The sequence below is a fragment of the Cnephaeus nilssonii genome (assembly GCF_951640355.1).
Source record: "Cnephaeus nilssonii genome assembly, chromosome: 1".
Taxonomy (NCBI): Eukaryota; Metazoa; Chordata; class Mammalia; order Chiroptera; family Vespertilionidae; genus Cnephaeus; species Cnephaeus nilssonii.
Window position 1 is genome coordinate 88,392,396 of NC_137072.1, and position 27,669 is coordinate 88,420,064.

The following is a 27,669-nucleotide window of genomic DNA, read 5'->3' on the forward strand; positions in this document are numbered from 1 at the left end:
GTATATTGTATACATGGCTCTTTCCCGTAAGTTACTGTATTACATATCGAAGTCTTCTTTAACACGTAGAAACTGTGTCTGTATAAATTCATCATAAAGTGGCACAGACCTCTGCCCTCTCTCCTTCAATACGATGGCAATAAGCTTTTGTTGAAATTCTTCCTGTTACGTACAGCTTATTGTGCTTTGGGAGTATGCTGAGAAATTCTGTTCTGGGTGGTGGAAATTCAGGCAAGCCGTACCTTCCAACTCTGACATTAGAAAACCTGTGTTTCAGTTTCCGTGACGGGCCACTCTTCGGTGTGCCCTCCTTGTTCTTATTACTCACATTTCTGCATATTCTAATGAACTGGTAATTGATCTTCCCGGCAATTTATGTTGTTTGATCTTACTCATAATAACGCAGAACAAAGCGGGTTTCATCAGTGATCTTGCATTCTGCTCAGGGAACTAAATGACATGTGGGTCAGATGACCTGACACTCCAGGGGACGCTCTGTGTGGTATTGCGAGGGAATCCAGGGGAGCACAGGACTGGGGGTTCACCAGGAAAAAGACCACTAAATAATGGTGAGAAAACAAGGGGTGGAGAGATTTCTCTATGTTGTGACGTGGAATAAAAAATTTTCAAGTAGTGAGTATATCTACAACAATTGCTAGCTAAGAAATCAGGAACTTTTTATAACTGGACTTAGGTACTACTAATTTGGTTGGTGTGCTTTCTCTAATGCTGCTCCAGTATGGAAACTGGCAAATAGTTTACAAAGTCACGGAATAGGGAGACTAGTTGTGTCGGATCACGAAGGCCACCTCCAGGTGCGATGATTTGATAGGAGAACTCACGGCACTCAGCATATAGTTGTACTCTCAGGTACAGTTTATTTGGTTTATTACAGTGAAAGGAGACAAAGCAAAATCAGCAAAAGTAAAAGGCAAATGGGGCAAGTCTGGAGGAAACCAGGCATAAGATTGTAAGAGTTCTTTCTCCGTGGAGTCACAAAGGGTGTGCACAATTCCTCCAGCATCGAATTGCGACAGTTATGAAATGTTGTTAGCAGGAAGCTCATTAGAGACTCAGTAGCCAAGGTTTTCATTGGAGGCTGATCACGTAGGTACCCTCTGCCTAGCATGTACCAACAGTCAGGACTCCAGAAGGAAAGCAGGTGTTCAGCTTAAACATATTGTTTGTACAAATAGTTTAGGCCAGTGGTCGGCAAACCATGGCTCGCGAGCCACATGCGGCTCTTTGGCCCCTTGAGTGTGGCTCTTCCACAAAATACCACGGCCTGGGTGAGTCTATTTTGAAGAAGTGGCATTAAAAGAAGTTTAAGTTTAAAAAATTTGGCTCTCAAAAGAAATTTCAATCATTGTACTGTTGATATTTGGCTCTGTTGACTAATGAGTTTGCAGACCACTGGTTTAAGCTCAGTGAGCTATTCATATGGGTGCTCAGAATGGCAGGGCCCTCCCAGAGTTCAAGTTTAAACCAAGGGCCAACCTTGTAAGTAGGCCTTTCCCAAGATAGTAGTCTAATAGGCCAGCTATGTTAACTCTTGCAAATTAGTAGTAATACTGATAAAAATGTTTGAGCACCAAATATATGCCAGGCACTGTGCTAAATACTTTACATGCATTACTCTCCCCCTCAAAACAATGCTAAATTGTATTATTAGTATCCTCATTTAAAAAATGAGTGATGTGAGGCTTAGAAAGTTTAAAAACTTGCACAAGATCATGCACCTAATGAATTACAGGGCTGTTTTCTTCAAAGCCTATCTTTGAAACCACCTTGATACTCCAAAGAGTGGAAAAAATTTGTTAAATCTTTCTATAATACAGGTAGAGTTGTATTTTAAAACAAGTATATTTTTATTACTTTCAGTTATGAATTTTTAAAATTTTCTTTGCAATAGAAGAACATTAACACTACACAGGGTTTTTGTCCTGGCTCTGCCACTATCTACTTGGACACTGTAAACAGTGCTCTTCAATTTGTATATACACCGAGTGGCCAGATTATTATGATCTCTGAACGCATAATAATCTGGCCACTCAGTGTATATATATATTTATATTAGAGGCCCAGTGCATGAATTCGTACATGGGTGGGGTCCGGCCAGCCTGGCCAGGGGGAGGGGACATGGACGGTTGGTCAACCTGCCTGCTGGTCGAACTCCTGGTCGAGGGGACAATTTGTATATTAGCCTTTTATTATATAGGATATACACTGAGTGGCCAGATTATTATGTGTTCAGAGATCATAATAATCTGGCCACTCAGTGTATAGTTTAGAAATTACTTTTATATACATTTTCTATCTCTTTATACTCTGAACTCCTCCTTTGTCATCTCTGCTTCAACCCTAGCACTCATCCCATCTATTACCAGGTCCCGTGAATTCTCCTTCCCTTTGTTACAACTTTAATGTGGCTCCCCACCCCATTCTCTCCGGTGGTTACTGCTGTACCTGATTCCACTCTTGAATATTTATCTTTCGTTTACAGAGTCTTCAGAGAGATATTGAAAACCTGTAGCTTTGTATCTTCTCTGGGATCAAGTTAAAACTCCTTAGCTTGGAATCCAAGGTGCATAATGCAATTTTCTAATTGCCAACCCTCCTCCTCCGGCCTCAGCCATATACCTGCAATTGCCCTGTCTCATGGTGCCTTTGTTAATACTGGTATTATTCAGTCTACTTGGAGTGATATCCTTCTCTTCCTTCCTGCCAGGATCTATGTCTCCATCCACTGTCTCTTTTAGCCACCAAAAATTTGTTGAGTGCCTGGCAAGCGCTCATCTTTCCTGACTCAGCTCACTCCCCACCTCCTCTGAAGCCTTTCCTATTTCTTTCCCCCTAAAGGTAGAATCCACACCCCACTTCTACCCTCTGGGCCCTGTTAATACTTTTATCATGGCATCTTGGTTGTCTGACTTTATTTACATATCTGCATCCTTCATTGGACTTTAAACTCTTTGAGGGCAGGGTTCACAGCTTATTTATCTTTGCATTTCTGAGGGCCCAGTGCATAGTGGGTACTCGGTAGGAGGGCTGGCTGGATGGAAGGAGAGATGGAGAGACCATAATCTTAGACACAGGCAGGGAAGGTTCATCCTAAACATACTAGTACATCATGGACCATGATAACCAGAAAGGTTGTCACACTGCAAGTTAGAAGAGTCAGAATTTGAACCTTGATATTCTGACTCTAAGTTCAGTGCTTTTTCCATAATGCCACCAGTGCATCACTTATCATTTCAATCCAGCTGTACTGAAATCGAGCATTGTTTGTAATGAGATGCTTGAAATTTTAGTCTTTTATCCAGGATGACTGACATGATGGTTGAGGCAATCAGTTACGAGTATGACGTGACATGAGTCTCTTAAACATCCTGGGGAAACTCTCATATTTCTATGGAGTCTTCTGGGTCATAGAGGATGGTTTTCTTGACCAGTCCTGGGAGCCTGGAGACTGTGATATAGAGATAAGAGCTTCCTAAAGTCCTGGGATGATCACATGTTTCTCTCCCAGTTGTATCCTTACACTACATGGACCTCCCAGTGGGAAGCATAGGTTTCCAGGGCACTTGTAATCGTACCTGAAGATTTGTATCTTTCAGCACTTCCTCTGATTCTGGAGAATGGGTGTGGGGTGGGCAAAGTTTCTTTTATTTACTATAGAGAAATTGGAAGCATTTGCATCACACTTTAGGTTACCAGATAGTTCAGTAGCTTGTAAAAAGTGATACAGCTCTAAACACTCAATAGAGACAGTATAGTGCTTATTGTACAAGGAAACTTTCTTTGGCTCTGAAAATTCTCAACTATATTATCCCAGAAATTTTTTCTTTTATTATTTAAACTAGTGGCCCAGTGCACAAAATTCGTGCACGGGGCAGGGGGGTTGTGTCTCTCAGCCTGACCTGCACCCTCTCCAATCTGGGACCTCTTGGAGGATGTCCTACTGCTAGTCGAACATCCCTCTTGCAATCCGGGACCTCTGGCTCCTAACTGCTCACCTGCCTGCCTACCTGATTGTCCCTAACCACTCTGCCTGCCAGCCTGATCACCCCCAACTGCACCCCCCTTGCGGCATTATCACCCCTAAATGCCCCCCCCTGCCGGCCTGATTGCCCTCAACTACCCCCCCCCCCGCCAGCCTGCTCCCTCCCAACTGCCCCCCCTGCTGGCCTGCTTGCCCCCAACTTCCCCCCACCAACCTGATCACCTCCAACTGCCCTCCCCTGCCAGCCTGATCGCCCCCAACTGCCCCCTGCGCTGGCCTGCTCGCCCCCAACTGCCCCCCCCTTGCCGGCCTGCTTGCCCACAATTGCTCCCCTCCCCCACTGGCCTGATCACCCCCAACTGCCCTCCCCTCCTGGCCTGCTCGCTTCCAACTGCCCCCCCCCACACCAGCCTTCTCACCTCCAACTGCCCCCCCTGCCATCCTGTTCTCCCCCAACTGCCCCCCCCCCGCCAGTGGCCTGATCACCCCAACTGCCCTCCCCTGTCAGCCTGATTGCCCCTAACTGCCTCTGCCTTGGCCCCGCCACCATGGCTTTGTCCAGAAGGATGTCTGGAAGGTCTCCCAGAAGGTCTCCTGGTCTAATTAGCATATTACCCTTTTATTAGTATAGATTACTTTTCATTATTTAAAAAAATTTTATTTATTGATTTGAGAGAGAGAGAAACATCGACTTGTTCCACTTATCTATGTATTCATTGGTTGCTTCTTTTATGTGCCTTGACCATGGATGGAATCTGAAACCTTGGCATATCTGGACAATGCTCTAACCAAATGAGCTACTCGGCCAGGGTAAGAACTCATTTTCTTGTAGGCAGTTGAGTTTCTTTGTTTCTGAAATAAGGTAGTATTGACTTCCTCTCTTGTGTCTCAATTTCCTTTCTTATGTCTCTTCTTCTGATTCATATCTGCCTTCTTAATCTACTGTCCTCGATCTGAACTTCCTTGTAATTAATCATTTACTAGGATCTGATCCATCCTCTTAATTTACCAATTTATTCATTTTCATTTCATAACATTTTACTATGTGTTTTTGTCTCTCTAGGAAGCAGAAACCTACTTAAGACAGAAGGTGGGTGGGTGGGAGGGTACCATTCCTTCCATCCAGAATCTGAAAATTTTTTTTAATAACTTCATATTTTGCTGTAGTTTCAAACTTTGAAAAAGTTGCAAGAATAGTAGAAGAAACTCTCAAGTAACCTGGACTCAGATTTACGAATTTGCCAATGGTTTTGTCCAGTTTGCTCCATCAGTCTCTTTGTCTCTGTCTCTCTCTATGCATGTTATTTTCTGAACAATTTGAGAGTAACTTGTAGATTTTGCCCCTTTTATCACTTTATAGGGCATTATGTATTGTCTAAGACCAAGACCATTCTCTTTTATAATCACAATACAATGATCAAAATCAAGACTTTAAACACTGATACGATACTATTGTTGAGTCTGTAGTCTGTAGTCAAATTTCATTTATTTTTCTGCTGATATCATCATAGCTATTTCTCAACTTCCTTCCCTTGCCAAGTCTAGGATCTAATCCTTGATCACCCATTGCATTTAGTTGGTCAAGACATAAAGTTTTTAAATGTTGGTGGTGAGAGGAAGAGAAATGTAAGGAAGAAATGCTGTCTTTTGTTGCATACTATAAAATGCCAACTATTTCATGAATAATCAACGATTGTCTATGAGATTCCACAAACATGAAATCAGATTTAAAATTATTATAGTCTGTTCTCTTACTTTCATTCTCATGGTTGTCATTAGGATGGCCATAATATCTCACCAAAGAAATTGTTTTCTTTAGCCTGGTCCACTACAATGAGTAAAAATCACTATTCCTGTTTTCCTATCTCGATCCTCGCCTCAGGTTTAACTTTTTATTTTTCTGTGTTAAACAGTTGTTAGGCATGTAAAATACTTCATGAGGAACAGGTTTGGTTCTCATGCTCTACTTAAAACTAGAAATAATACAAAGATTCTAGACTTTGAAAAACACTGCAGGATCTGGCTATGATAATTCTGTTTTATTCATTGCTTATTTGTGTTATGATGAGAGGGACAAAGGCTGTAAGAAAAATCAGTGTTTTTGTTCAGAAATGACATCACCTAGTTTATTTTATTCATAAGACTTAGCTCTTAGCAATTTTTAGTGATATCCAAAAGTAAAATTTCCATCAAAGTTTTATTTAGCAATTTTGCCACTGACCGTATTCAAAGGACTGTGCTGTGAAGGCCGTGAAGGCAGTTGTGAAAGAACAGTTCCCAGAATGTTTGGGAAATGGCATTATAGTTGAAATAAACATAGTGTTTCACCCCTCCTCTCTTTTCCCACCTGCCTATTTTGAAAGAAACTTGTCTTAATTGGAAGTGTGTATAACTTGTTTCAATTTAAAAAAAAATATTTTTATTGATTTCAGAGAGGAAAGGAGAGGGAGAGAGAGATAGAAACACCAATGATGAGAGAGAATCATTGATTGGCTACCTCCTGCACACCCCACACTGGGGATTGGGCCTGCAACCTGGGCATGTGCCCTGAATCAAACCGTGACCTCCTGTTTCATAGGTTGACACTCAACCTCTGAGCCACACTGGCTGGGCTTGCAAATTTTTTTTTTGTAAAAAATAACTATATTTGACGTAATGAATTTTGTAACCCGAGTTTTATTTCTCTCTATTGCATCATGAACTACTGGGCTGGGATTCTTAGAAATCTTTGAAGCTACTTCTGTAATTATTTTCTATTGAAGTGTTTGTTGATGAGGATAAATATGTTAGTTTTTTTCTTGAGGGACAGTTAAAAAAGAGACCAAATTGTATGAGTGGAGGAAGCTTAGGTAGAAAAGTCTAGATTATGTAGATTTGGGGCGGGGGGTGGAGATTGGGAGGGGTTGGGGAAGACCTCCATGTAGAGAAACATTGGTGTATGAGCAATGTTGGGCAGAGAAAGCCCTTTGATACAGAGGGAACAGCATGTGCAAAGGCCCTGGGGTGAAAGGGAGCTTGGAGTATTTGTGGACCGGTTCTGCTCTAGACCTATATAGATTTATATAACTGATAATTGTCCATACAATGGGATAATTGATTTTATTAGTAATAAAAAAGAATAATAGAATTTTAGAGCTTGAAGGAACTTTAAAGAATGACCCTCCAAATGTTTTCTTTCTGGAAAATAAGGATAAGGAGCTATTTGCCCAGGTCACCCAATAAGCTGGTTGGTAAGGCCGGACCAAAGCTCAGACCCAAATGTTTCTGTGTCAGCCTCTGATTGCACTGCCTTGGTTCTGGAATGGATGTCCAAGCAGCCGAGGGCACTGATACAGCTTAAATAATATTGCTATTCACAACGTGGACACCATTTAGTGACTGTTCAGACCCCTTTGCTTAAAAATACTTGTTACTTTTCTGCTTTTGGAGCTTTGCTCTTGCTGTGACTAACAGTTCTTCTCTCCTCCATTTACCCAATCTCCATCACAAGTCTTCTTAAGTGGGAGACCCTTCCCATCTCTCTGGTCGCAGATGCCTTTTTGTGAATTACTGTTAAACTGATGTATTCTTATTGTTTTATTTTCTCACCAATTACATAATAATCACGAGGGCCGAGGTTGTTGCCTCATAATTTAAACACATCACACGATACCTTGCACTTATTAGGCCTCCAACAGTTTTTGTTTGTGATAATTACAATGGTGATGATCAATTAGTATTTGACTAAGCACAAAGATCTTGAGAGACCTTGTGATAGTGATTTCCCATGCAGTTTTTCTCCATTTTATTATTATTATTTTTTAATCCTCATCGGAGGATATATTTTTCATTGATTTTTAGAGAGAGATTGGAAGAGAGGGAGGAGGGGGAGAGACAGAAACATTGATGTAAGAGAGACACATCAACTGGTTTCCTCCCACATGCATCCTGACCGGGGCTGGAGATCAAACCTGCACCCGAAGAACATGCCCTTGACTGGGAATTGAACCCATGACCCTTTGGCCCATGAGCTGACACTCTAACTACTGAGCCAGACCGGCCAGGGCTCCATTTTACTTTTTGAGGAGATGCTTTATCTACGCTTAGAAATATAACTGTGTTTTTATTTGGTATTTATTAGTATTAACCTCTCCCCATAATTAAAATTGGATATTATAAATAATCAAGATATGAACTGTCAGAAGAAATCACATAACAATTTGAGAAAGTGAAACTCCATTTTGAGTTGTTTCCAAAACTGTTTAGGACACTCTAACTCTTAGCCACTGGTTGGTGGTGGTCATGTGTATGTAGAGAATTATCTCCAGAGGGAGCTTAGAAGCACCTGTGCTATTCAGCAATTAATTCTATGACTTTTAGGAGAATGCCTGCCAATATTAGCCTTTGGGTTTTGAAAATATACTGTATTTCTGAGATAAATACTTAAGTTTGATGATAACTATCTCAGAGAATTAAAAACTGCTTTTCATTACTGTCTTTTTACCAAAGTTCTTCACGTACCTTTTTTATTTTTATTCTTAGAGAACGGTCTCTAATATTTGCATGCTTCCACATTGGTATCACCTGAAATGAAAAATTGCACAAAATATATGCAATATAACTTTTTTTTGTTAAATGAAATTAGGTAAGAGACTTCATTGAAATCTCTAGTGAATTTTAATAGATTGTGGGGAAGGAATTTTCTCCCCATTATCCTAGTTGTATGAGAGAACTTCTTTCATTCTACCTTTATTCCAAGTAATCATGTAGGTATAGCTGTTCCTTACTTTTATTTGTCACTGCAAAAAGTAGCAAGGATAGATGTAAGTTCCTGCTAGTGAGATTGTAGCATGTGAATTTTACTCCTTTTAGAGGAACACATATATTATATGTGTATGTTTCTGTATCTATCTATATGTATATGTGTCTGTATCTATGTCTATATCTATATATCTATATATCTATATATCTATATATCTATATATCTATATATCTATATATCTATATATCTATATATCTATATCTATATCATCTATATCTATACCTATATCTATCATCTATATCTGTATCTATATCATCTATATCTATACTTACCTTTCCTGACAGAAGAGAGTCTATACACTTTTACTTATTATATAGGACTCATTTGGTTTTAGCCTATTCATCATTTGTACCACAAAGATTTAGTGAGTGTACACACAGTATGCTAAGGTAGAGGAATTAAAAGATGAGCGATTCTGGCTTTGTTAAGTGTACAGTCTGATTAAGCCATAGTTCTAAGCCATAGTTCATGGGTTCAGCAGACTTTCTTATGCTCTATCTACTCTCTGGTGAGGGGGCCTCCTGAGACCAGAGTTCTTATCCTTAGGTGCCACTGCTGTTTGCACTCGCGCATGCATTTCTGGATCACTTCGGACTCTAACTTCACTGGCCCTTGGGTTACCAGGTGTAACATGGGTGGTTACACCTACAGGGTTTCAAGGTTTCCGTCTGTTCTTAAATTTTCCATCGCATAGGTTTCACAAAAGTACAGGGGTTTTGCACACATACTTGCCGTGCTCTGTTCTCCTTAGCATCTCTATAAAGTAGATAACCATCAAATTTTTTCCAACTCGTATTTTACAAGTGAAGACACTGAGGGACAGTCAGGCTCCTTCTCCGAAGTGACACATGTGCCATTTGACTAGATGAAGCAAAATGTCTTATCTTGCTGGCTAGTGTGCTGTTAAACCACACTCTGCTACTTCTCACAAAGGGACTTCCTTAAACAGCAGCTTCACTGACCACCTCTAGGCATGTGTTTCCTTCCTCCTTCCCTTCGCTGGCTTGAAAAGAGCGCCCGTGACCGTTTTTCATTGGTGCTTGTTTTGCCCTCATTGTACCCCTGCGAGGTGGTGGGAGCCCTGTGCATTTCAGTCGATTGGAGTTGTGCAGAAAAGAGACCCATAGCAGGAAAATTTCTCTATGAATGCTTCTGTGAAAGAAGTTGAAAAGGGTTATACTTAGCTTGAAACTCCTGAGAACTTCAAAGTGATTTTGGTTAAGTAATAGGAACCAAAATTCATTTCATAGATATGTCAAATGATTTGTGACAGAGAAAACTCACAAGTAACTCAAAGATGAATTTATTACATTCATGGTCTATCCCAACAGTAGAGCATATCATCACAGTGAAAAAAGACCCTTACAAATCTACCGCAATATATTAGTAAGTTAGGTTAGCACTTTTAAAAATAGTTAAGTAAGCTGATTTTTATTTATTTATTTATTTATTTATTTATTTATTTATTTATATATTTTTCAAATATATTTTATTGATTTCAGAGAAGAAGAGAGAAGGAGAGTGAGAGCGAGAGCGAGAGCGAGAGCGAGAGCGAGAGCGAGAGAGAGAGAGAGAGAGAGAGAGAGATAGAGAGAGAGAGAAAGAGAAAGAGAAAGACCAATGGTGAGAGAGAATCATTAATCGGTTGCTTTCAGCACGCCCCACTCTGAGGAGCCTGCAACCCAGGCATGTGTTCTGACCAGGAATTGAACTGTGACCTCCTGGTTCATAGGTTCATGCTCAACCACTGAGCCATGCTGGCTGGGCAGAATTTTAGATGAACTCAGTCCTGATTGATTATAGTACAATATCAAAATAAATGGTAGAGAGTTGAATTTTCTTAGAAAAAGCTGAGTAGATTGATGCTAAAAATCAAATATGTAATTCAGAAGTTTTTAAAAATGGGTCATTCCTTTATTTTCAGCAATCACTTTCTAAGGATATGTGTTATGACTAAAATGTCTGTAGGAAATAAGACCAACATCCACTGGATGAGATAATAAGACCAACATCCACTTTTTTTTTTCCCAACCTTTTCCTTGAGGTTTGAGAACCAGCTTTTCATCTGTTTTCTGTTCCTTCTTCATTATAGGGAACTTCAGTTGTAGTCTAAGGTCCACCTCTGAGTTAATAGAACTTCCGTGAATTAGAGAGTGGACACTATCCTGGAGCCAGATGGCGTGGGTTCAAATTCCAAACTTGCTGCTTATTAGCTGTGACCGTGGACAAGTTACTTAATCTCCCTCTGTGCCTCATTTCCCTTATCTTTAAACTGGGGCAAATAATATTATTTCCCCCATAGGTTTTTGTCAGGAGTAAATGGATATGAAGTAGTTAGGACTGTTGCTGGCATAGAGTTAAGTACCATTGTAAGTATCAGCGGGGCTGTCATTCTGGGTAGGTTGCATTGTCGCCGACTTTTATCTTTTTGTATAATGTGTTTCAGAGTTTCTGTTCTTGTGTGTGGCTCTTCCCAGATTTGGAAATTATTGCAATAAGCATAACAGTCTCATTCTCCTGGTAGGCCACCAGTTCCAGGTGATTCTCGCTTTAAATTGGTCACTGATCTTGTTGCCTTGTATTCTGGTAACGGGGAAGTGTTGGGGTAGGGTGATTTGCCATACTCAACATCTCTGAGCTGTGTTGTTGGAACTCTTGTTGGGGACTATCTGATCTGGATTCTGGGTGTTTTCTCTGGATGTTTATCTATGGGGCACATGATAGGGTGCTGGTTGTGATAGATGTATTGCTTCAGTTTTACATTTTTATAACACCAGAGGTGGATCTACCTTGAATTGCATTAAAGAAAAGGAAGCATTAGAGCCTTTCAATCCCACAGCCTTTTCTAGGGGCCCCGAAAGGGCCCTAGCAATTTTGTTTCATAATTTTACACTGAAAAAAGAGAGCCTTCTCCCCAAAGTGTATAAGCTTCAGGTCATTCAAAACCTGGGTCTACCTCTGAGGAGCACGCAAGACTTGTTTTGTTCTGATATTTGATAATATCTACAAATTTTGCCAGTGAAATGCCCCCAAGCATCTCCAATGTAAACCAGCTAAAAAACAAGCACATTTGTAATTGGTTTATATTTTTAAGAGTCTTTCTTTCAAAAGCTAAGTGGCATATGTCTACTATAATCCATTTAATTTATTTCCCTTTAATAGTTTCAGAGTTGTTTTGGTATTTTATTTTATGGAGTTTATTTTTTCAATTAATTTATTATTTTTAAAATCTTTTTGTTGGAAGTATTACATAAATCCCCCTTCCCGCCACTGACCTCTTCCAGCTCACCCTGTCCCCCTCCCCAGGCCCTCACCACCCCATTGTCTGAGTTGTTTTATTAAAGTTATATACTTTTCTTGTTAAATGTTAACATTTTCTGAATATTTTATGGTTGTAGTTACTCTTACGACTAGGTTGTTTTTCATGATATGTTTGTTGTAGTTAGATATTGTTGATATATAATCAAGCTCTTGATCTTTATATCTATTTTGTAAGCAACTGGTATACTATGCTATTTCTAAATATTACATAGAGATATGATATTCTGTTCCCAACTTTGCTATAAAAGACTTATTTTTAATTAAATTTAATCCAAATTATGGGAAGAAAGCAATTAAAAATATTAGAAGAAATAAGAGTATTTTAAATTTTAAACAGGAATACTTAAGAGGTTGGGATTGCCCTAGCCGGCTTGGCTCAGTGGATAGAGCATCAGCCTTCGGACTGAAGGGTCCCATGTTTGATTCCAGCCTAGGGCACATGCCTGGGTTGTGAGTTCTATCCCCAGTTGCGGGGGTGTGTGCAGGAGGCAGCCGATCAATGATTCTCTCTCATCATTGATGTTTCTCTCTCTCTCTCCTTCTCCCTTCCTCTCTGAAATCAATAAAGAAATATATATGTATTTTTTTTAAAAAAGAGGTTGGGATTAATTCTTTCTTTGCTGAGAAAGTTATAAATTGTGTTTTGAACAGAGGTATTGATGGGGGTATGGTGGAGGAACATATATAACCAATAACATTAAACTTTCTGAATCACCTGAAATATAAATTTTAGAAGTAGATAAACCTAGATTTGTAATTCATAAGCACTACCATAAGTGGGGTAATAGGATGCAAACCCAGGAAGGCCTTCATAGATATCTCTACCCTAACTTTAGCCAAAAATGTTTTTTACTTTAATTAATTAATTTAACAAAAATACTTTAAGTGCCTACTTTGTGGCAGGTACTGTGCTAGGCTCTGGGGACACAAGAGTATGTATAGCGAATGTGCTGCTCTTAGGGAACTTACCTTCTAGAGGAGAAAGACAGACAGTATACAGCTATACCAATACATGTCTCCCAGCCCACGAAGAAAGGAAAGCAGGACCGGACGGGGCCTAGCCTGGTTGTGTTTTGTGTTTTTGTAGGTGTTCAGGGAATGAAGACATTAGGAAGAGCAAGGCAGTTCACGTAGAAGCCTGGGGGAGGATGTTCCAGCAGAGAAGCCAGGAATGCAAGGCCCGGAGGGAGGCAGCAGGTGCTCCATTGTTAAAGAAGCAGCCGGGAGGTCGAAGGGCTGAAGTGGAATGGGGTTGGGGGGGGGGGGGGTGTAGGGGAAGAGTCCGGATACCTGGGCAAGATCATGCATGGATGGCTTTGTGGGCCCTGGAAAAAACTTTGGATTTTTTAAAATGTGATAAGTAGATTCTGGAGGATTATAAGTGGGGAGTGACAAAATTTGACCCGTATATTCCTATACAACAAGACACTGGGCCATAGTGGAACATTAATTAGCAGTTAGAAGGTTTAGGGTATATGCCTGACCGACATGGCTCAGTGGTTGAGTGTCGACCTATGAACCAGGAGGTCACGGTTCGATTCCCGGTCAGGACATATGCCTGGGTTGTAGGCTGCAGAAGCCACTCAATGATTCTCTCTCATCATTGATGTTTCTCTCTCTCTCTCCTTCTCCCCTCCTCTCTGAAATCAATAAAAATACATTTTTTTTCTTTTAAAAAAGAAGGATTAGGGTATAGTGTAGCTCTGCTAATGTGACCCTGGGGAGGTCAGTTATCCAGTCAGTGCCTCAGGTTCCACCCTAAATGAGGAAGGTAGATTATGTGACCACTAGAATCTCTCATGGCCAAATGTAATTCTCAGATCTTAAAATAGTTAGTAAGCATTCAGATATATTTGCAGTGATTGTTGGCTGTGTGGAATAGGAGAGGACACTTGCCTCTCTCCACGTTGTGTTCAGACTTTGGACCTTTCCTGTTCTCAGCCCTGAGCCTCGCTCCTGCTTCTGGGTGGCCAAGTTTTAGTATGTGTGTAGAAGTGTTTCACTGTTTGTTTTTTTCAACCTGCATTTCTCTGATTACTAAGGAGGATGAGCAGGTCTACATATTTTCATTGTCCGTTGGCATTTACTCTGTTGAAGTGCCCATTCAGATATTCCCCCCCCTCCTTTTTCCTATTAGGTGTTCTGTCTTATTTGTTTTTGAAATATATAAAATATATTTTCTGAATCAAGCCCATTGTCTGTATATTCTTTTCAAATACATGTTTGTACTGTGGCTTGTCTTTTAATTTTCTTAATGATGTCTTTTTATTGCAGTAAAATACACATAACAAATTGATCATTATAACCATTTTAAAGTGTACAGTTCAGTGGCATTAAGTACCTTTATAATGTTGTGCAACAGTCATCGCTGTCTGGTTCCAAAACTTTTTCATCACCCCAAACAGAAACCTTGAGCATGTTCCATGAGTACTTGAGAAGGATGTGTATTCTGTTGCTTTTGGATGGGATGTTCTGTATATGTCTGTTAAGTTAATCTTGTCTACGTTTTCTTTAAGGCCATTGCCTTGTCTTTGAGTTCACTGACCCATCAGTGAACTCTTCTGTTTCATCTAGTCTGCTGTTGAACTCCTCTAGTGTATTTTTCAGTTCATTTATTGTTTTCTTCAGCTCTGTGACTTCTACTTGGTACTTTCTTACATTTTTCATCTCTTTGTTGAAGTTCTCATGGAGTTTATCCATTCTTATCCCCAGTTTAGTAAACATCTTTATGACCATTACTTTGAACTCTTTATTAGGTAAATTACTTATCTCCATTTCATTAAGTGTTTTCCTGAGATCTCATCTTGTTCTTTCATTTGGCACGTATTTCCTTGTTTCATTCTGCTTGACTCTCTGTGTTGGTTTTTATGCAGTAGTTGAAACAACCACCTCTCCCAGCCAGTCCTGAAGAAGTGTTTTCATGTAGGAGATGAACCTTGTCACCAACCTTTGCCCAGCTCTTAGTTGTCTCTCAAATCTTTGTCCAAGGAGCCTATTGTATTTTTAATAGCTCCTCATAGATCAGGCTGTGCCAAGTTTGTCAGTGTCCTAAAGGGAGGATCTCAGCACTTATAATCAAGCTGATTAGAAGCCAGATCCACAGGCAGCAACTTTTATTTTTATTTTTTAGTATATTTTTATTGAGTTCAGAGAGGAAGGGAGAGGGGGAGAGAGATAGAAACATCAATGATGAGAGAGAATCATTGATTGGCTGCATCCTACATACCCCCTACTGGGGGGTTGAGCCCACAACCTGGGCATGTGCTCTTGACCGGAATGGAACCCGGGACCCTTCAGTCCACAGGCTGACACTCTATCCACTGATCCAAACCAGCTAGGGCAGCAACTTCTTAAAGTATGCAAATATATCCAGTCCTATGGGACTGCAAGCGTAAGCTCTGCTGGCTACCAGAGCCAGGCAATCTGGAAGTGTCCCGTAGGTAGCAGTGGCAAAAATTGGGATTCCAGGTGAGTGTATAAGCTGTTCTCTGGGAGAAGCTCTGTTTTTTTTTTTTTTTTTTTTTTTGGAATAGATAACATGTTAGGCCACAAAAAAAGTCTTAATAAATTTAAGATGATTAAAATCATATCAAGCAGCTTTTCCAACCACGATGGTATGAAATTAAAAATCAACCACACAAAGAACACTGGACAATTATGAATATATGGAAATTTAATAACATGCTACTAAACAACCAATGGGTCAAGGATTCAAAAGAGAAATAAAAGATTACCTTGAGACAAATTAAAATATATCAAAATTTATGGGAAGTAGCAAAAACAGTTTTAAGAGGGAAGTTCAGAGCACAAAATGCTTACCTCAAAAAACAGGAAACGTCTAAAACAGCCTAACTTTACACTTCAAGGAACTAGGATAAAAGGCACAATTGAAGCCCACAGTTAGTACTAGGAATGAAATAACAATGATTAAAACAGAAATAAGTGAAATAGAGACTGAAGAGACAATAGAAAAGATCAATGAAATTAAGAGCTTTGAAAACATAAAGTTGACACACCTGTATCTAGAATTCCAAGAAAAAAGGGAGAACTCAAATAAATAAAATTAGAAATGAATGAGAAATTACAAGTAATACCTCAGAAATATAAATGATCATACAATACTACTATGAACAAATTGGACAACCTAGAAGAAATTCCTATAAACATACAACCTACCAAGACTAAGTCATGAAAAAAATAAAAAAATATGAATAGTGATTGTATCAGTAATCAAAACCTCCCAACAAACCAAAGTCCAGGGCCAGATGACTTCATTGGTGAATTCTACCAAACATTCAAAGAAGAATTAATATCAATTCTTCTCAAACTGTTCCCAAAAACAGAAGAGAAAGGAACTCTTCACAACTCATTTTATGAGGGTAGCATTAGCTTGATACCAAAGCCAGACAAGGATGTTATTTTATTTTATTTTTATCCTCATATCTATATTTTTCCATTGATTTTTAGAGAGAGTGGAAGAGAGAGGGAAAGACAGAGAGAAATATTGATGTGAGAGAAATACATGGATTGGTTGCCTCCCGCACAAGCCCAGACCAGGGCCCAGGCCAGGGAGGAGCGTGCAACCGAGGTCTGTGCCCTTGACTGGAATCAAACCCAGGACCCTTCAGTCTGCAGGCTGATGCTCTATCTACTGAGCCAAACCAACTAGGGCCAGACAAGGATGTTATAAGAGAATTTATAGGCTGATAGCCTTGATGAATATAGATACAAAAATTTTCAACAAAATAATAGCAAAGTGAATTTAAGGATCATATACCATGATCAAATGGAATTTATTCCAGGGATCCAAGGATGCTTCAACATTGCATATCAGTGTAATGGACCACATTAACAAATTAAAGGATAAAATCATGATGATCACGGCTAACATAATACTCAGTGGTGAAAAGCTGTAAGCTTTCTCCCTAGGATCAAAACAATACAAGGATGTCCTCTATCACCACTCTTATCCAACAGTATTGGAAGTCCTAGCCAGAAGATTCTTCAAGAAAAAGAAAGAAAAGACATCCAGTTAGAAAGGAGGAAGTAAAAATGTTCTTGTTTGCAGATGACATGATATCCTACCTAATAAAAGAGTAATATGCAAGTTAACCATCACTCTGTTACACCCACAAGCCACGCCCACCAGACACGCCCACCAGCCAATCAGAGCTAGTATGCAAATAAACCCAACCAAGATGGCTACAGCCACAGAGAGCAGGAGGGAGGCTTGGGTTTCCCAGGCAACAGAGGAAGCCAAGCTTTCCGCCTGCCCTTGCCGACCTAGGCCTCCACTCAAGGCTACAAAGTTTCAATTATAGAAGGTAAACAAATACAAACAGGAATGGCAGCAGCCATGGAGCTGGAGAGAGCAGGAGGCTAGGGTTGCCCCCGGCGATGGAGGAAGCAAAGCTTCTGCAGCCCTGGCTGGCCCAGGCCTCCACTCCAGGCTACAAAGTTTCAATTATAGAAGATACATCAATCCCAACAGAAATGGCTGCCGCCACGGAGCAAGCAGAAGGCTTGGCTCCGCTCCAGGCTACAAAGTTTCAATTGTAGAAGATAAATAAACCCCAGATACCAGGGCCTCCGCTTGGGTCGCCAGGGGGCATGGCTGGCCTGCAAACCACCACAGGCCCCTCACTCAGGCCACCCCATGCCCCAAGGGAATCCCCACCCTGATCCGGGACACCCTTCAGGGCAAACCAGCTGGCCCCCACCCCTGCACCAGGCCTCTATCCTATCTAATAAAAGAGTAATATGCAGATTGACCATCACTCCAACACACAATATGGCTGCCCCCATGTGGTCAAAGATCCTGCCCCCATGTGGACACAAGATGGCCACCACAAGATGGCCAGTAGGGGAGGGCAGTTGGGAGGCACCAGGCCTGCAAGGGAGGGCAGTTGGAGGCGACCAACCCTGCAGGGGAGGGCAGTTAGGGGTGACCAGGCCGGCAGAGAAGGGAAGTTGGGGGCAAACAGGCTGGCAGGGGAGCAGTTAGACATCAATCAGGCTGGCAGGGGAGTAGTTAGGGGGTGATCAGGTTGGCAGGCAGAAGCACTTAGGGGCAATCAGGAAGGCAGGCAGGCGAGCAGTTGGGAGCCAGCAGTCCTGGATTGTGAGAGGGATGTCCGACTGCCTGTTTAGGCCCAATCCCACCGGGATCGGGTCTAAACAGGCAGTCGACATCCCTCGAGGGGTCCCAGATTGGAGAGGGTGCAGACTGGGCTGAGGGACACCCCTCCCCTCCCGTGCACGAATTTCGTGCACCTGGCCTCTAGTTATATATAGAAAACCCTAAAGACTCCATCAACAATGGGGGGGAAAAAAGGAGATATATGTACTACTACATGTAATACTTTAAACAATAAAAAAATATTAAAAAAACTTTTAGAATTAATAAACAAATTCAATAAAGTTGCAGGATATAAAATCAATGCACAAATCAGTTGCATTCCTATTCAATAATAGCAAACTATCAGAAATTGAATTTAAGAGAACAATTCCATTTACAATTGCATAACAAACATAAAAATAGGAATAAATTTAACCAAGGAGGTGAAAGACCTGTTTGTTGAAAACTACAACTATTTAATGCTCATGGATTAGAAGAATTAATATTGTTAAAATGTCCATAATACCCAAAGCAATCTACAAATTCAGTGCAATCCCTATCAAAATTCCAATGGCATTCTTCACAGAAGTAGAATAAACAATCCTAACATTTATATGGAACCACAAAGACTCTGACTTGCCAAAGTAATTGTGAGTAGGAAGCACAAAGCTGGAGGCTTCATGCTCTCTGACTTTAAACTATATTACAAAGCAATGGTAATTAAAACAGGCGGTATTGGCATAAAAACCAACACAAAGATCAATGAAACAGAGTAGAAAACCCAGAAATAAACCCATGTACATATGGTCACTTAATTTATGACAGCGGAGCTAAGAATATACAATGGGATAATTAAGAAAAAAAATACAATGGAGAAAAGAACAGTTTCTTCAATAAATGGCATGGGGAAAACTAGACAGCCACATGCAAAATAATGAAATCGGACCACTATTTTATATCGTACACAAAAACTCAAAATAGATTAAAGACTTGAATGTAAAATCTAAAACCATAAAACTCCGAAAAAGGAAACATTGGCATAAGCTCTTTGACATAGTTCTTGGTGTTGATTTTTTAAATCTGACACCAAAAGCAAAGGCAACAAAAGCAAAAATAATTAAGTGGGACTACATCAAAATATAAAAGGTTCTATACAGCATAGCAAACCACCAATAAAAGGAAAAGGCAACTTACTGAATGGGAGAAAATTTTGCAAATAATATATGCGATACAGGTTGATATCCAAAAATATGTAAAGAACACATATAGTTCAATAGCAAAATGTCAAAAAAATCTAATGTAAAAAATGGGCGGAAGATCTCAATAGACATTTCCCCAAAGAAAACATACAGATGATCAATAGGTACATGAAAAAGTGCTCAGCACCATGAATCATCAGGGAAATGCAAATCAAAACCACAATGAGATATCGCCTCACACTTGTTACAATAGCTATTATAAAAAACCCCCAAAAAACAAGAATAATGTGTTGGCAAGGATGTGGAGAAAAGGGAACCCTTGTTCACTGTTGGTGGGAATATAAATTGGTTTAGCTGCTATAGAAAACTGCATGGAGGTTCCTCAAAATATAAAAAATAGGACTACCACATGATCCAGCAATTCCATTTCTGGTATTTATTCAAAGAAAATGATATCACTAACTCGAAAAGATGCATACAACCCCATTGTATATATTGCTGTTCATTGCAGCATCTATAATAATAAAAGGGTAACATGCTAATTAGACTGGACATCTTCCGGACATCATTCCAGATGTCCTTCCTGACGCTGGGGTTGGAGGGAAGCCAGCCCGGGTCCCAGGTGCCTGAGGGAAGCTGGTGCTGGCAGCTGGGGAAGGAAGGCCTACTCTTGCACGAATTTTTGTGCATCGGGCCTCTAGTTGTTTATAATGGCCAAGATATGGAAACAACCTAATTATCCACCAATGGATGAATGGATAAAGAAGATATGATATATATATATATATATATATATATATATATATATATATATATATATATATGAAATTATTCAGCCATAAAAATGAATGAAATCTTGCCATTTGTGACAACATAGATAGACCCTCTCAGGCAGCATGCTAAGTGAAACAAATTAGTCAGAGAGAGACAAATACCAAATGATCTCGCTTATATGTGTAATCTCAAACAAGAAAACAAGCTTATAGATATAGAAAACAGATTGGTTGCCAGAGGTGGGAGTCGGGGGTGGAAGAAATGGGTGAATGGGAAATTAAATACAAAAATATATATTTTTTATTTAGTTCAGAGAGAAAGGGAGAGGGAGAGAGAGATAGAAACATCAATGATGAGAGAGAATCATTGATCAGCTGCCTCCTGCCCGCCCCCCCTGAGATCTAGCTTGCAACTTGGACATGTGCCCTGACTGGGAATTGAACTGTGACCTCCTGATTCATAGGTTGACACTCAACCACTGAGCCATGCCAGTCAGGCAAGAAATTAGATATTAAAAAAAAATTAAAAATAAAATGATCAAGAGCAAAAAAAAAAAAAAATCAATAAAATGTAGAATTTATAGTTTCCCTTGTTTTACAGTAAATTTGTAAATTAATTAAAACATCTTTTGAAAGTAAAAGTGAGCTACTTTCCATACTCTGAGATAATCTATTGGTTCCTAAATTGCAATAAATTTTTTCAGATTAAGATTCACGAAGATTACACAAAAGAAACTTAAATTACGCTTACTTAGCATGTCAACATGTAGCTTTCATTTCCTCCACAGGGACTCTGGCACACCACCAGAAATATTTTCTGTTTTACTTTTATTCACAAAGAGGTCTAGTTTCTTTGTTTTCTATTCCATGATTTTAAATGACTAAACTTTACCAATAACATCTGCACTTCTACCTCTAGCATCTGCCTTATCTATTTCACACAGTTGTAAAAATCTAATTAGAAAAGGTGGTAAAGACATTTTGGAGCTTTAAAATAATTAGTTATCACTGATGCTGATGTGATTGCCATTATCCATAAATCATCTGCAAAGTCAGAAACTGTTGGATCATATAAATCCAGAAGGCACAAAATTACATAATTAACAACTGAAAAACTGCATATAGCTTTGACCATTCCTTGAGACAAAGAAAAAGCAGCTGGAAATTATAAAAAAGGGTCACTAAAATGTTCAAAGGGATGAGCTGCCCGTGTAAAGAAATAGACATAGAGTCCTAAAGACTGATACAAGAAAGGCCAAGAAAGAAAAACAATGGGTCTTTAAAAAAAGGGGAACATTTTACATTCCCACCAGGAGTGTATGAGGGCTCTAATTCTCCACATCCTCCTTAAGACACTTACCTCTTTTTATTCCAGCCATCCTAGTTTGTGTGAAGTGGTATCTCCTTGTGTTTCTGATTTGAATTTTCCTTATGCCTAATAACACTGAGGATCTTTTCATGTAGTCTATTTCTTTTTATTTTAAATTTTTAAAAAATTTAAAAAATATATTTTATTGATTTTTTACAGAGAGGAAGGGAGAGTGATAGAGAGTTAGAAACATCGATCAGCTGCCTCCTGCACACCTCCTACTGGGGATGTGCCCGCAACCAAGGTACATGCCCTTGACCGGAATCAAACCTGGGACCTTTCAGTCCGCAGGCCGACGCTCTGCCCTGCCGACGCTCTATCCACTGAGCCAAACCGGTTAGGGCAGTCTATTTCTTTTTAGAGATGCATATCTGCCTGCTATCTTTGGTTAGGCAATAAGACCTGTCTGGGAGAAACTTCAACTTTATTTGGTTTTTAAATGAAGAGGGTAGTGGTGTGGTAGTAAATGTTTAGTAACTGGGAGTCGAGGAAGAAGTCCTGATTTTTAGTGTTTGCCAATTTCCATGGTGTAAGTACTCCCACCATGGCTGGTTTCCGGCCACCACCTTGACATTGAAAGTGCAGCAGGGAAATGGTGGTGTACACAATAGCCTCTCATGAGCTGGCGTGCACTGACTTCAACACACGTCAGTGGAAGGAAGGATGGTGAAGCGAGCCTCCTTAGGGCTACCTGGTATTGCGCACGCTGGGCACTGCGCAACCATAGGGGTGCCATTCACGGGTTAGTCTAAAGAGAAAAGGACATAGTATTTATTGAGCATCTACCACATATTTAATCCTCACCACCTTCATCATCTGAGGCAAGCTTTACTCTCTTACTTTCAGAGAAATCCGAGGCGTAGGGATTTTAATTAACTCAGTGATTCACAGCTAGTAAGTGTCAAAGTTGGCATATAAATCAGGTCTTTCTGACTCCAAAGCTCATTCCAGTTTGCCAAGTTCTTTAGAGGATTGGGGGTGCTTTCCAAGACCCTGCCAACCCCGGTTTGATTAATTGTGAGGGTAACTCACAGGACTCAGCATATTGTTATACTCATGACTATCATTTGTTACAACAAAAGGAGACAATAAAATCAGCCAAGGCAAAAGGCATGAGGGTGAAGTCCGGAGGAAATCAGGCACAAGCTTTCAAGAGTCCTTTCTTAGTGGAGCCACATAGGACGTGCTTAAACATCCAGTAATGAGTTGTGACAACACATGTGAAATACTGTCGACCAGGAGGCCCACTAGAGGCTCACGGGCCGAGGTTTTTTTATTGGAGGCTGGTAGGTTATATAGGCACCCTCTGACTAGCATGCACCCAAATTTCAGACTTCAGAAGGAGAAGCAGATGTTCTGCATAAACCATACAGTTCCTACAGTTTGGGCACAATGAGCTGTTCTTAGCAGAGCTGGGAACAATGGGCACCTTCCTAAAGTCCAAGTCCCCAGATGCCATCCAGTGGCCAACCAAATAGCAGTTGCAAGCCTGCTGTGTTAACTCTTTTCTGCACACCAACCAAATGCAAACATAGGAAAGAAAACTGAAAAAGGCAGAGACCACGTCTGCTTATCATTACACGCCCATCCCTGTCCCAGCGCCTGCAGGGACGATGCACACATGGTGGGCTTCTAACAAGGGCTCATGGAGTCGTGCAGATCCTCACTGACTCCCAGCCCACGTGTGTCTGTGCTTGGGGAACAAAAAGCCTCTGTGCTTGAGAAGTGCTTGCCAAGTGTCTGGGTTAATCCAGAACCTCCAAATCATGATTCATGATGACTGCTTAGCCCAGACATCTCAGTGTAGCTTCATTACCCCGGCTGAATTCTCAGTGACTTTTTGCCCTTGAAAGGCCTTCATTTGAAACACTGGGGTCTATTTGTGTCTTCAGTGGAAATATTGGTTCTTTTGTTCCAGGTCCCCAGACACAACGCCTCGGACTCACTTTTACATAGGTGAACTTTGACTAAAAATGGAACAGTTTCCCCCGCCTGCCCTCCTCTGGGTCACATGCTGAGGTCACATCTTCCTTTGTTCTCATGGGCAGAACTGACTGTATTGTCTGAACCGTATCCAGCTGCCATAAGCACATCGAAGGGGCTCTGCCTTAGAGGGACAGGCCTGGCAACCAGCAGACCAGGCTACCCTGAGCTGACTAAGACCGGGTTCCTTTCATTCTGAGTTACCAGACAGACCAGTGAGGGCAATAAAAACAACTCACCGTCTCTGACCAGTTCCCTCGGTTCTCAAGTGAAGTAGAAATTATTTTCCTGCCTATGGCTTTGCTTATTTTTCCACGAGTCAACGTAACGGTTAGAAATGGTCTTTTTTAGTGTTAGAAAAAGCAGATTTTCTTACTAAAACAGGCGGCATTGGTTCTGATGTCAGAGGGCCAGTATTCAGATCCTGGGCTCTGTCACTCACTAGGTTATATGACACCAGACAAAACTTAACTACGTGGTCAGTTTCTTAGTATGTGAATAATAGTCACTACCTCATAGGGTTGTTGAGGTGATCAGTTGAATTTAAATGAATTTAAAGCAAAACCTCCAAATAGTGGACCTTGAAGAAAAGTTAGTAATATTGCTGTGACTGTTAACCCTCAGTATATAAAGATCAATTCTTTTTTTTTGACTGCTCATGCAGATTTGAGTAAATAAAATCCTTTATTTCTACCCTACACTCCTTTAAGTCTTCATTTAAGTAACAATGGGAGACTAAGACAGTTGTTTGAAAGAAGCTTCAGTATGGTGAATGAAGGCCTGTCCACCCTAAACCAAGCCACTCGGCCAGAGTTGGGCCGCCCGGGGTCCCCCTGTGACTGTCTCTGACTGAGCTCAGGAGCTGCTGACTGGGCTCTTGGTTCTGGGGGGCCAGCATGGAGGGGATGATGTCTCCTCGCTCTCTCCTGGAATGTAGGCCCCTCCGGAGTCTCTCTCCAGTAGCCTCCTCCCCCGCATGCCAGCCTCTCAGAACATTCTGCTTCCCATGTTCCTTTCTCTTTCCTTCTCCTCCTGGCTCGTCTGTGTCTCTTGGGCCCTCTTCCTTGTTCTTGCAAGGCCAGCTGGGAGGGACCGCCCTCCTCTGTGATGGCCCCTAGCCCTTCTTGTTCGTGCAGCAAACAGTTGTCGCTTCTTCCCCCATGTGAGCCCCGTGGTGCTCCTGCTTCCTTTCCGGCTACTCCTCCTTGTCTCCTTCAAGAGCTGGGATTCCGTGAGGTTCTGTTCTAGGGCCTCTTTTCTCACCCTGCACTTGCCCAAGGAGACACCATGCATTCCAGTGGCTTCGGGTTAGCATCTAGGTACTGATGACTTCTCCAGTCTTTATTTCCCAGCCTGGTATCTATTCTGATGTCTAAGAGTTTACAGGCAGCTCAAATTCAAAATATCTGAAAAGAAACTCAAGATGACCCCCCCCTCCCCATTTCTAGCACAGGAATTGTACCAACCTGGGATTTGGTCTAAACTTATCCCTTTCCCTCACCCTCTCTCAAGTCTGCACATTCAACAAGTTTTGTTGATCTACATTCTAAACATATCTCATTCCTGCCCCTCTTTCCCAACTCTACTACTGCCATGATCCAAGCCACCATTGCCAACGTGGGTGAGTACAGCAGCCTCTGTATCAGTTAGATTGAGTTAGGCTATATATTCTATAAAACCACTAAATAATAGTGGCTTAAACAATACATATTTATATATATTCCTCTTCCAATGTAGGAAAAAAAAATAATCCTGGAGGCAGGCTGCCCTCAACTGGTATGGTGGATCTTGGATTTTGTCTTTCCCTTCCATCATCCTAGCTTATATTTTTTATTTTGGCCCAAGATGGCTGCTGAATTTTCAGTCATTTTGTCTGAATTGCAGGCTGGACGAAGGAAGAAAGGACAGAAAAGCAAGCAGGGACGTCTTCCACCCAAGTCAGCTCCCTTTAACAGCCTTCCCTTGTGTTCCACGCAGAACTTCTGCCTGTGCCACAGTGACTAGTACTTAACCCCATGGGCCTACATAGCTGCAAAGGGAGCTGAGAAACAGTCATTTATTCTGAGTATCCACGTGACCAACGAAGAGTCAGAACGATGTTACCGGTGAGAGGTGGATGTGTGGGTGGACAACCAGAGTCTCTGCCACATCGTAACAGGCTCCTCCCCCCACTCCTGCCCTCTCCAGTCTGTTGTACTCGGTGGCTACACCGATCACGTCCCTGCCCTGCTTAAAACCCTTTGGGAGCTTCTCCTGATCCCCAGTTTAAATCTCCGAGCCCTCCTGGCCTGGGGTCCAGCAGCCTGCCCACCTGTCTGCATTCATCTGCAGTTCATTCACTTCCTCACTTCCAACCTTCCTGCTTACCAGTCTTCCTGCTCCTTGAAGGCAGCTGTCTCCTTTCCACCTTAGAGCGTATATACTATGTTCTCTGTTTAGAATCCAGGTTCTCCTCCTTTGACTGGCTAACTTCTCCTTCAGGTTTCAGTTTAAACATCACTTCCTCAGTACAACCTCGCTGATCTTCCAGGTTAGATCAGTTTTCCCTGTATAATATCACCTTATGCTTTTACTTTGTACCACCCATCTCTATTTAGTAAATTATTAGTATAATTATTTTTCCAGTCCCTCCCTCCCTCCCTCCCTCCCTCCCTCCCTCCCTCCCTCCCTCCCTCCCTCCCTCCCTCCCTCATGTATAAGCTTCGGGAGGCAGGTGAAGGCACCACTTAGCCCAGTACTTGACCTGTAGTAAATCATAAATGACTGTTGAATAACCGAGTGGGATCCAGGTTTAAGGATGGATAGGATGGGTTTATTTTGAATCATGTTAAATCATGAAAGGGGAAGACATAAGGAGAGGTATCTTGCTAAGTAGTCAGAGATGCAGGATCCGGCACAAGTGAGGAGTTGGAATTAGAGAAGTAAATTTGAAATAATCCGATCTAGTAGTCCATTTAATGCTGTTTATCAGACTATAAGGAGGCATTTTCCTGAGGAAAATGGGCTTTGAAGCCAGACAGATCTGCTCCGAATTTTGGATCTCTCATTTATTAGCTCTGACATTGGGCAGTTGCTGAAATTCTCTGTAAATGAAAATACCTATCCTGTCAGGCCATTTGTATGCAGATAGACTATTATAAGCTCTTCTGTTTGTTTGATTCAAAAAACACTTTAAGAAGAAAGATATTCCTGCTTTAAAAACAGAGACAATGGCAAACATATTCCTGGTCATCCTGAATGCACGCACACCCTTTGCACAGTGAAAAATCAATATTGCCATCTGGGCTGAGGAACAGAAGGGCGTGGGGGCCTGTTGTAGGCATTTTTTTGTTGGTTGTTTTAAATTTACCAAATACTTCTATTGTGCTCACCACAGCTCAGACATGTGCTTTGTAAGTATTAACTTTAACCATCTTAACTTGATAAGGTAAATGCAGTTAGCATTCCCATTTTACAGAAGAGGAAGCTGAAGGACGGAGAGGTGGATGGAGCGCCTCGTCCAAGGCTGTAGAGCCAGAATGTGGCAGAGCCCGGAACCCAGCCTCGGCTGTACTGCACTGCTTCTGGCTCACTTTGTGGTACTTTTGGCTGGCTTATATTAATCTGTGTATTCACCAGTACTTGAAGCCATCAAGAAAGCCTAACAAATTGGTAAAGCGTGTTTTTGTAATATTATTATTATTATTATACTTGAAAGGAAGAGACATTTTTGACCAAAGGTGCTCTCTGCTCTGTTGTGTTAAGGTGTGAGTTATCAGTAATGAACGGTTTCTAACGTAAAAAGGAAGTGTTAATATAGCTGCTTGCTGATTCAGTATTGGTTTCATACTGTATGACAACTAAAATAACAGCCCAAAGGGTAAAAATAGTACAGTCACATGAAGCATTAACCGTCCTTTTTCAAAACTGAATTATAAGGCCCATGATGTAAAGGTTAATTTTGTTGTCGTTGTTGAAAAGAGTGGCTATTGGTAGATACTGGTCATTTCTATTATGTCCTCCTGTAATTTTAGGGAACTGATGTTTGTCATGGTCCAAGGAAGAATTTCATTCATGCCATTTTATTTTATAAGACACAGTCAAATGTGTCTTTCCTGGCATT

At 40.9% G+C, this 27,669-nt stretch overlaps 1 protein-coding gene across 3 annotated transcripts in view; it reads left to right on the plus strand.

Annotated features, from left to right (window-relative positions):
* The window catches only part of TEC (tec protein tyrosine kinase), a 121,349-nt gene that overhangs the window by 30,513 nt on the left and 63,167 nt on the right, over nucleotides 1-27,669 (plus strand). The gene's annotated exons all lie outside the window — the stretch shown is intronic.